Source organism: Nelumbo nucifera, chromosome 7 (genome assembly GCF_055504915.1).
Source record: "Nelumbo nucifera cultivar China Antique chromosome 7, China Antique-T2T, whole genome shotgun sequence".
NCBI classification, from domain to species: Eukaryota; Viridiplantae; Streptophyta; class Magnoliopsida; order Proteales; family Nelumbonaceae; genus Nelumbo; species Nelumbo nucifera.
The window spans coordinates 40,381,220-40,393,095 of NC_142655.1; positions in this window are offsets into that span (position 1 = coordinate 40,381,220).

Below are 11,876 nucleotides of genomic sequence, written 5' to 3' on the forward strand. Positions count from 1 at the left end.
GGTCAGGTGTAACTTTCCAATTTTGCCCATCTGTCTCCAAGGTCCAGGGCAATACTGGAAATCTGGTCCGGTTCAAGGATTCAAGTAATCCCATACTGCATGTGCCTCGGGTCTTACCCTGGTGGCTGAGATAGCCATCCCAACACTTGGTGGGACACCAGCATCAGCCTTGGCAGGATAAATCTCCCCAGACTTATCCAATGGCTGTGAATATTTAAAACTAACACGAGTCTCTATAAGTGTCCAGTTTTAGGGTCTAACATAGAATTAAACCAAACAACATGAATCAAACATGCACTTTATTTATTTCCACTAAATAACAATGTACATCAAATCGGATTGAAGCTAAGGGCATACAAAAACTGTCTAACAGTACTTGATACGGAGAATTAGTATCTCCCAATGGAGGTGTTCACGCCCAAGGAAGGATCCAAAGACTGCTCCCACTGAAGATGGCGCAGTGCAGGATGTAGCAGAATCAGCAATGTTCTTCAAAAGAACTTGACCCTTCGCAATTTCTTTTCCCAAAAGATTGGTATCAAGATCAGATCTTGATTTCTCCCAAGAACTGGAGATCGAACTGAAGGTAATGGCGGCGGCAGGAAGGAGGCGGCAAGAGAGATTTTGCAGAGGTTGCATAAATTTCTCTTCTGTGATTTCAGCTCTAAAGACAAGAGTCTTAGGTTGCAAGTCTAAAGGCTGCCTTCCCCTCCTCCTTTTATAGATTTAAAGGGATCAGCTCCTAATCCTATTAGGAGCTGCTGATCCAAATTATATTTGGATTGGAAGTCCCTTTAAGTGATAAGGGAGAACCCTTATCTTATCAGCAGATCAGATCAGCCATCTCCTAATCTAATTCGGAGGCTTTCAGATCTAAATCTTATTTAGATCTTGGACTCTCTAAGTGGATAGGGTCTAGGCCCAATCCTATCAGCTAATCCTTCTCATAATTCACCCCTTTTAATTGACTGATGAAATCAGCCCAGTTCAAAATGGGCTTAAGGCCCATTTAAGGTTATGTACTCACTTAGCTTTCCAAACTGCTGCCCAGTTGGGCTTCCTTGTATGGCAAGGGACCCAAACATTGATCTACACATCAGCCACATGGATTCAGCCCAGCCCTTGTTACAAGGCCTGGCCGAATACACTGTTATGGACAGTGCACCCCCTGAAGCCCATCTTATGGGCTCTATGGGCCCAACACTTACCCTAAGTGGTCCCTGGGCCAAGCCACCTTGTAACACCCAGGGACTATGGGCAGATGCAAGATTAGCCCATCAGGTATTATCCTTAATGGTCTTACACTTAACCTCTCAGCCCATAATGATCAAACACTGCCCGACAAGGGAGGACCTCTCCCTCGACTGCAAGGAACAGTGTTGCACTCTCTGCTTACGTGGATCCCAGGAATTAAAACCTTTTGCAAATCATTTCGAAACCATAACACACACACACACACACACACACACACACACACATATATATATATATATATATATATATATATATATATATATCTTTATATATTTTGCAAAACAAAATCTCAACAATTGAAATCGGCTGCCGGCAGTCTTGGTTTCCATTAGAGAGAGTGCATCCCCGATCATTACCTTTGTCCGACAAAGGGGCTGATCCTATCACTATGATCACCCACTCAGATGAATTCTCGGACTGTCCCAACATACCCAGGTTTTGACCCCCGCTGAGGATCTCACTGAATGGTACATCAAAGATAGCCCAATTCGACACCTAGTGTAGTATCATAATCGAGTCTAGGGGTCAGGTGTAACTTTCCAGTTTTGCCCATTTATCTCCAAGGTCCAGGGCAATACTGGAAATTTGGTCCAGTTCAAAGGTTCTATTAATCCTACACTGCATGTGCTTCGGGTCTCACCCTGGAAGCTGAGACAAGCCACCCCAACAGTTGGAAGCACACCAATGTCAGCCTTGGTAGGATAAATCTCCCCAGACTTACCCAATGGCTGTGCACATTCTAAACTAACACAAGTCTCATTAAGTGTCCAGTTTAAGGGTATTACACAGAAACACACCACAGGAACATGAATCAAATGTGTACTTTATTCATTTACAATAAATTCATAATGTACATATTTCTGATTGAAGCTAAGGGCATACAACTGTCTAACACAAACATCCCCCCATGAACTAGAAAAGAAAAGCTTGACTACTCATGATTTTCGAATACTCCATGCTTTGCTTCTCAGAAGGCCAAACTGATCTTTCTTGATTGATCGAGTTGCTTGATGCTTGATTGATGGATTTTTTTGATTGATGCCTAAAGCTAGTCTGCCCACCCCCTTTTTATATAGCTAAGGGAGAGGGTTGTTTTCTAACTCCTTTTAGGAGATTAACCTCAATTAAGAAAGTCCTTATCTACTTTGAACTAATCCTATCCTATCTCTTATCTAGTGATCTAATCTCAATCATCTTATCATTCTAGGATTACATTCAAAACTTAATTCTGATAAGACTCTCTTTCTGGAGATTACATTCGAAATTGGGACTCTTGGCTCTTGGATTCGAGTTGGGCTGCTTTAATAACTTGGACTGCTACAAGGCTCTTCTGTGAATTGGGCTTCAGCTGTGAAATGGGCTTTGCTACGATCTTTCTCCGACTTCGGGACCAATTTCGTCTTTGATGCGGACTGAATCTGTCAAAACCCAAAACATAAAAGTTGTGGGCCTATCCTTCATCTTTCCAGTGCATCTTTAATTATCCAAATCGAAGTCTGTAATAGAGAGTTATGCCCAGATTACTGGATGTTGCTGAAACTGTGCAAAATCATCTGATTAGCCTTGTTTTCTTCCAATCGCCTTCTTGCTTACCCTGAATTGAAATACAAGAGTAATGAGTCCAATTAAGTGCTAAAATAATGAAAAAATGTGAATATTTAAGGATAAAAATAGGGTACTTTTTAGTCTCATCAAATCCCCCCACACTTAATCTTTGCCCATCCTCGGGCAAGGCAAAACTCAAGCAAAACAAAAGAAACAACCTACTGATTTTTAATCTCTTTCTCTCAACATAAGGCCTGATCCATTGCATGCTTCAGTCCTGACTTGGTAATCTTCCCATTTTCATTTCTTTCTCCCTTTTGACTTGTCAAAGAGTGATCCCAATTCACCATTCCTCATGATCCCAAGTTAAATTGATAGTAAAGAAAACAAGCCTTTCACCGAATGAACATTCATGGACTAAACAAGCACTCATTATTTTAACAAACCAATGCAGCCAGATTGAAATACCTTCCTTTGTTTCTTAGGTCAAAATCAATGTATGTTATTGCCATAAACTTGCTTATGTATCACATCTTCACCACTTAGCATGAATTCCAAGGATCTGAAAGTGAGAATGGGGTTGAGGTTCTAGGGTGAGAGCATTTTATGCTCCATCTCACTTTAGTCACGAAATATATATATATATATATATATATATTGTTAGACAGTTTTGTATGCCCGATTTGATGTACTTTTGCTATTTAGTGGAAATAAATAAAGTGCATGTTTGATTCATGTTGTTTGGTTTAATTCTGTGTAAAACCCTAAAACTGGACACTTATAGAGACTCGTGTTAGTTTTAAATGTTCACAGCCATTGGATAAGTCTGGGGAGATTTCTAGCCAAGGCTGATGCTGGTGTCCCACCAAGTGTTGGAATGGCCTGTCTCAGCCACCAAGGTAAGACCCAAGGCACATGCAGTATGGGATTACTTGAATCCTTGAACCGGACCAGATTTCCAGTATTGCCTTGGACCTTGGAGACAGATGGGCAAAACAGGAAAGTTACACCTGACCCCTAGACTCGATTATGACATTTCACTAGGTGTCGGATCGGGCTGTCTTTGATATGCCAATCAGTGAGATCCTTAGATGGGGGTCAAAACCTGGGTATGTTGGGACAGTCTAAGAATTCATCTAAGTGGGTGATCATAGTGACGGGATCAGCCCCTTTGTCGGACAAAGGGTAATGATCAGGAAAGGCACTCTCTCTGATGGAAACCAAACTGTCGGCAGTTGATTTCAATCGTTGGAATTTTGTTTTGCAAAATTAATATATTTATATATGTATATATGTACGGTTTCAAAATGTTTGCAAATGGTTTTAATTCCCGGGATCCATGTGAGTGGAGAGTGCGGCACTGTTCCTTGCAGCCGAGGGAGAGATCCTCTCTTGTCGGGCAGTGCTTGATCATTAAGGGCTGAGAGGTTAAGTGTAAGACCATTTAGGATAGTACCTGATGGGCTAATCTTGCACCTACCCACAGTCCCTGGGTTTTTATAAGATGGCTTGGCCCAAGGACCACTTAATGTAAGTGTTGGGCCCATAGGGTCCATATGATGGGCTTAGGGGTTTACTGAGTTTTTCAGTGAATTCGGCTGGGCCTTGTTTTAAAGGCTGGGCCGAACCCATGTGGCTGGTGTGTAGATCAATGCTTGGGTCCCACACCATAAAAAGAATCCCAACTGGGCAATAGATTGGAAAGTAATTAAACACTGAACACTTAATGGGCCAAAAGCCCATTTCGAGGTGGGCTGATATGATCACCCATATGGGGCAAATCTGAGATTAATGTTAGCAAAAGGATAGGGCCTTTAACCTTATCCACTCTAGGAGACCAAATTCAAATTAGATTTGAATCTGGTAACCTCCTGATAAGATCAGGAGTAAGCTAACTTAATCTGTAGATAGGATTAAGATTATCCCCTATCCAAATACTGATTTGGATTGGAATAAATCCTAATTAGGAGTTTTCTTAATCAAGAAGAAAAGAGAAAAAAAATAAGAGGTGGAGAAATATCAGATTTCGAACCACTTTTTGGTACACAAGGGATTCCTTCTGCAAATTGAGATTAGATCTCAATTGTACTCTAGAGAGAAGAGAAGCAAGTTCAGCCATCTTCGTCCCAGGAGTTCTCCTCCAGCCGCCACCATTCCCTCATGCAAGATTCGATCTTTGCAGCAAAAGGAAGTCAAGAAATCAGTTCTTGACATCAGTCTTGCAAGAAAGACTGAAAAGACTCAGTGTTTAGTATTTCTAGAAGGTTCTTGCGAAGGATCCAGTGTGTAGGACACACCCTTCTGGTTCTGTTCCATCCACAGCTGTGTCATCTTCAGCAGGAATGGATCTTGGTGCATTCTTTGGGCGTGAACACCAACTTTGGGAGATACTGCTTCTCCGGATCAGGTATATTCCTCCCTTTTACTTTTTGGTTCAGATCTGGTTCGATTATGGTTCAAGTAAGATCCTTGAATATGGTATTCTAAAAGGATCCTTGAATACTGCTTCTCCGCACCCCATGTGATTTCCTACATTTCCAGAGACATTTCGTCATCTCCGTCAATGAGAAAGGAGGGAAATCTCAGAGATGAACAAATGGGAATGGAACATAGATTAAAAACCATATCTATGTAGGTAACATGAATCAAACTAAGGTTGTGGACTAACGTCTTTGCTGTTTTATTAGAAAATGGAAAACGGTCAATTTGCAAAGCTTCTAGACAATAACAAGCTTAAGGGCCCAAACTATGCTGACTGGTACAAAAATCTTATGCTGGTCCTAACTTCCGAAAAGTTAGACAAGGTGGTGAAAAATCCTGCCCCGGAACGTCCGGGTGATAGGGCTTCTGAGGCCCGTAGGAGGGACTACCAAGATTGGGAGGATAAGAACTCCCTAGCCCGCTGCTTTGTCATTGCCTCATTAGACAACTCAATACAGAGGCAGTTCGATCAGATCGAACTAGCCAAGGACATATTGGACAGTCTAAGAACAATGTATGAAGAGCAGAACCGTTCTACTCGACAGGTCTTGAAATTGTTCATGACCACGCAGATGTCCAAAGGGCAGAAAGTTCATGACCATTGTCTTCGGATGATGGGATACATTAACGAAATAGAAGCTCTTGGATCCGGGCTAGATCTTGGCACGCAAGTGGATGCCATCCTAAATTCTTTGCCCTCTTCCTTCAATGCATTCACAATGAACTACAATATGAATAAGCTGAATGTCAGTGTCCAAGAAGAACTCAGCAATATGTTGCAGAGAGCCGAGGATCTACTCAAGAAGGATGAGCCTGTGGTTATGCTTGCTGAAGCTAACAAATCGGGCAAGAAAAAGAGAAAGGCAAAGAAGCCCCAGAAGAAAACTACCAAACCTAAGAAGCAAAAGAAGAACAAGGCATCTGATGTCTGTCACTTCTGCAAGCAGACCGGCCACTGGAAGAGGAATTGTCCTGCACACCTGGAATCTAAGAAAGGTAACATCGAAACTTGTGTCATAGAAACTAATATGTTAGTTACTTCTGTGTCCTGGTGTGTTGATTCCGGGGCTTCAACTCATGCGTGTAACTCACTGTAGGGGTTCAAAGTTAGCAGAAGGTTGAGTGAAGGCGAAGTGACACTATTCTTGGGAACGACTGCAAGTGTTGCAACTGCGGCAATAGGAAGCGTAGAATTAGTCTTTAGAGAAGGAGTGTTTGTACTTAAAGATTGTCTTTATGTACAGAACTTAAGAAATTTAATTTTTGTTTCTAAACTGTGTGCTGATGGATATACTGTTTATTTTAGTAATATGATTACTGTTAAACGGAATAACAAATTCATCGCATGCGGGGAACTGGAGAACGGTCTCTACGTTCTACTTCCTTCTCTAGAAAGTAACTTAACCGAAACTACGTCAGTCGAAAATCCCAAGAAAAGGAATCGTGATACAGTAAATCCCATGTGCCTCTGGCATTACCGACTTGGCCATACCGGTGTTGACCGAATCGCAAGGCTGGTAAAGGATGGTCCTTTGGATTTTCTAACCGTAGAAAATCTTCCCACTTGTGAACCTTGCCTTCATTGTAAGTTGTCTAAGCAGCCATTTGACGGTAAGCCTGAAAGATCTAAAGGCACACTTGACCTAATACATACTGATGTATGTGGTCCCCTGAGTGTTAGGACACAGAATCAACACATGTATTTCATCACCTTTACAGATGATTTTTCACGATATGGTTACGTGTACCTAATGAGACACAAGTTTGAATCCTTTGAAAAGTTCAAAGAGTTCAGACAGGAGGTCGATAAACAGTTAGGGAGAGAAATTAACGCCCTTCGATCAGATCGAGGTGGCGAGTATCTCTCTGACGAATTCAGGGACTACTTAAAGGTCATTAGGATAGTGTCACAATTAGCTCCTCCTGCTACACCTCAACTGAACGGTTTTTCAGAGAGGAGGAAAAGGACCTTGTTGGACATGGTCCGGTTACTTCTCATACGCTCAGAATTACCCACATCCTTTTGGGGATACGCATTAGAGACTACTATCTACGTGCTGAATCGGGTTCCAACCAAATCAGTTCCGAAAACTCCATATGAACTTTGGACCGGAAGGAAGTCAAGTGTAAGACACTTGAAGATTTGGGGATGTCCTGCACACGTTAAAAGAACAAGTGCGGACAAGTTGGAATCTAAAACCAGTCGTTGCCTGTTTATAGGCTACCCAAAGGATTCGGTGGGTTATCCATTCTATGACCCAAGTGAGCAGAAAGTGTTCTGTAGTCGAAACGCCCACTTCTTAGAATCCGAATACATCCTGGACACCCATCGTCAGGAAATAGTTCTTGATGAGGAGAGCTCAGGAACAGTGGGAGATGTCCCACAAGTTCCAGGTAATGACCAACCTAGAAGGTCCACCCGGGTATCTAGACCACCAGTCCGATATGCTTATGACCAGGATAGTTACCTGGTAGAAGCCTTGACTAGTGAAGAGGATCCCGTGACTTATGCGGAAGCTATGTTAGACATAGACACCTAGAAGTGGGTGGAGGCCATGAGAGCTGAGATGGACTCGATGGAGACCAATGGAATCTGCACTCTAGTAGACCCCCCCTCCGGGGTAAAAGCAATTGGTTGCAAATGAATCTACAAGAAAAAGAAGGGCCCCGATGGCAGGATTGAGACCTACAAAGTTCGTTTGGTGGCGAAAGGGTATACTTAGAAAGAAGGCATCGATTATGAGGAAACCTTTTTGCCCGTGGCAATGCTTAAATCCATTAGGATTCTGCTAGATGTAGCAACGTACCATGACTACGAGATTTGGCAAATGAATGTCAAAACCGCATTCCTGAATGGAGATCTTAGTGAAGATATCTACATGCAGCAGCCGCAAGGCTTCATTGCTGCTGGTCAGGAACACATGGTATGTAAACTCAATAGATCCATATATGGACTAAAGCAGACGTCTAGGAGTTGGAACATACATTTTGATTCTGTAGTCAAAATGTTTGACTTTGAGCAAAATCTGAATGAGCCCTGTGTTTACAGCAAATCCAGTGGGGATAAGATCACCTTTTTGGTGTTGTACGTGGACGATATCCTACTCTTTGGGAATGATGTAGGAATGTTGACTTCGGTCAAGGTATGGCTATCACAACAGTTCTCCATGAATGTTCTTGGAGAAGCTTCATACATATTGGGTCTTCGACTCTATAGAGATAGATCGAAGCGGATAATTGGATTATCCCAGGCTGCTTATATAGACAAAATTGTCAAAAGATACAGCATAGGGAACTCCAAAAATGAAAACGTTCCTTTCAGGCACGGAGTCACTCTTTCCAAGAAGATGTCTCCCAAGACTTCTGAGGAGATTGAGAGCATGAGAGATGTTCCCTATGCCTCAGCCGTAGGGAGCATCATGTATGCCATGTTGTGCAGGCAAACCCAGGGCAGGAGCATTGGACTGCTGTGAAGAACATACTCATATACCTTCGAAGGACAAAAGAGTTTTGTCTGGTATTCGATGGTAGTTCACTACAAGTTCTAGGGTATACCAATGCCGATTTCCAGTCGGATCCAGATGATAGAAAGTCTACATCTGGGTATGTTTTCACGATAGGATCATGTCCTGTTTGCTAGAAAAGCAGCAAACAGGGGTCCACTGCAGATTCCACAACCGAGGCCGAGTACATTACCGCAAGTGAAGCTGCCAAGGAAGCCGTGTGGATGAAGAAATTCATACACGAATTGGGAGCGATTCCATCCAGCACATCACCCATCCCGTTGTTGTGTGACAACAATGGAGCGATTGCCCAAGCTAAAGAGCCTCGGGCTCACTCGAAGTCAAAGCACATGGAGAGAAAGTACCATGTACTGCGAGAGATCGTTGGTAGAGGGGACGTCCTAATTCAGAAGGTAGCATCAGCGGATAATGTGGCAGACCCATTGACTAAGCCACTGACACAGAAGGTGTTTGAGAAACACGTGGAAAGTATGAGACTCCGGCTTGTACCAGATTGGACCTAAGTGCAAGTGGGAGCTGTTAGACCATTTTGTATGCCCTTAGCTTGAATCCGATTTGATGTACTTTTGTTATTTAGTGGAAATAAATAAAGTGCATGTTTGATTCATGTTGTTTGGTTTAATTCTGTGTAAGACCCTAAAACTGGACACTTATAGAGACTCGTGTTAGTTTTAAATGTTCACAGCCATTGGATAAGTCTAGGGAGATTTATCCTGCCAAGGCTGATACTGGTGTGCCACCAAGTGTTGGGATGGCCTGTCTCAGCCACCAGGGTAAGACCCAAGGCACATGCAGTATGGGATTACTTGAATCCTTGAACCGGACCAGATTTCTAGTATTGCCCTGGACCTTGGAGACAGATGGGCAAAACAGGAAAGTTACACCTGACCCCTAGACTCGATTAAGACATTTCACTAGGTGTCGGATCGGGCTGTCTTTGATATAACAATCAGTGAGATCCTTAGATGGGGGTCAAAACCTGGGTATGTTGGGACAGTCTGAGAATTCATTTGAGTGGGTGATCATAGTGACGGGATCAGCCCCTTTGTCGGACAAAGGTAATGATCGGGAATGCACTCTCTCTGATGGAAACCAAACTGCCGGCAGTTGATTTCAATTGTTGGAATTTTGTTTTGCAAAATTAATATATTTATATATATATATGTACGGTTTCAAAATGTTTGCAAATGGTTTTAATTCCCGGGATCCATGTGAGTGGAGAGTGCGGCACCTGCCCACAGTCCCTGGGTTTTTATGAGATGGCTTGGCCCAGAGACCACTTAATGTAAGTGTTGGGCCCATAGGGTTCATATGATGGGCTCAGGGGTTTACTGAGTTTTTCAGTGAATTCGGCTGGGCCTTGTTTTAAAGGCTGAGCCGAACCCATGTGGCTGGTGTGTAGATCAATGCTTGGGTCCCACGCCATACAAAGAAGCCCAACTGGGCAGCAGATTGGAAAGTAATTAAACACTGAACACTTAATGGGCCAAAAGCCCATTTCGTGGTGGGCTGATATGATCACCCATATGGGGCGAATCTGAGATTAATGTTAGCAAAAGGATAGGGCCTTTAACCTTATCCACTCTAGGAGACCAAATTCAAATTAGATTTGAATCTGGTAACCTCCTGATAAGATCAGGAGTAAGCTAACTTAATCTACAGATAGGATTAAGATTATCCCCTATCCAAATACTGATTTGGATTGGGATAACTCCTAATTAGGATTTTTCTTAATCAAGAAGAAAAGAGAAAAAAAATAAGAGGTGGAGAAATATCAGATTTCGAACCACTTTTTGGTACACAAGAGATACCTCCTACGAATTGAGATTAGATCTCAATTGTACTCCAGAGAGAAGAGAAGCAAGTTCAGCCATCTTCGTCCTAGGAGTTCTCCTCCAGCCGCCACCATTCCCTCTTGCAAGATTCGATCTTTGCAGCGAAAGGAAGTCAAGAAATCAGTTCTTGACATCAGTCTTGCAAGAAAGACTGAAAAGACTCAGTGTTTAGTATTTCCAGAGGGTTCTTGCGAATGATCCAGTGTGTAGGACACACCCTGCTGGTTCTGTTCCATCCACAGCTGTGTCATCTTCAGCAGGAATGGATCTTGGTGCATTCTTTGGGCGTGAACACCAACTTTGGGAGATACTGCTTCTCCGGATCAGGTATACTCCTTCCTTTTACTTTTTGGTTCAGATCTGGTTCGATTATGGTTCAAGTAAGATCCTTGAATATGGTATTCTAAATTTAGGGAATATGATTCCTAGTTGGAAGAAGATAAGAAAATTTTTTAAATTCGCCCTCCCATTCCGCAACCTTATTGGCGTCCATTTGATGGATCCTATCATTCTTTCATATATTTTGCACAAGAATCACAAGGGCATCACCATTCTGATCCATGAACTCATTAATGTGGTCTCAACATGTCTAACATAGCAAGTTCTAGAATAATCAGACCGTGTTTGACAGACATTTAGGTGAAAATTAAGCACACACTCGTGTGGGTTAAATTTGTATGCATCTTGCCTATTGATCATTTAAAATAATGAGGTACCTTATGCAGCCAAAAATTCTAGTTAGTCATGCCTGCATCCTATCCTGTCTATACAACCTAAGCACATAATTCCTGATAGTTTGAAATCATTTAAGGATAAGTTCCTAGGGAGCAGAAACTTCAAAAGGCAAGGTTAAGAAGTGATGAACGAAGCATGCTAGAGTTACCCCAGAAATTATGAGTTTCCCCTAATCCCCCCCACGCTTAAGGTATATATTGTCCCCAATGTATATGATTATGCATACGATAGAAGGATTTAAGGGAACTTCCCTGAACGCCTTGTTGAGATTCTTCAAATGTGAAATCAGCTGCTAAACACAACCATGTTCCTAAAATTGAAAACAATAACTGAACAAAAATAACTACACACAGTGGGTTGCCTCCCATAAGCGCAATTGTTTAACGTCGTTATGCTCGACGTCCTCCTTTTCTTCATTAATTTGATGAATAATGAGGAAGGTCCAATGAGATGTCTACCATAGAGGAGACATTTTCATCCTCATGGAACAACTTCAATCGAT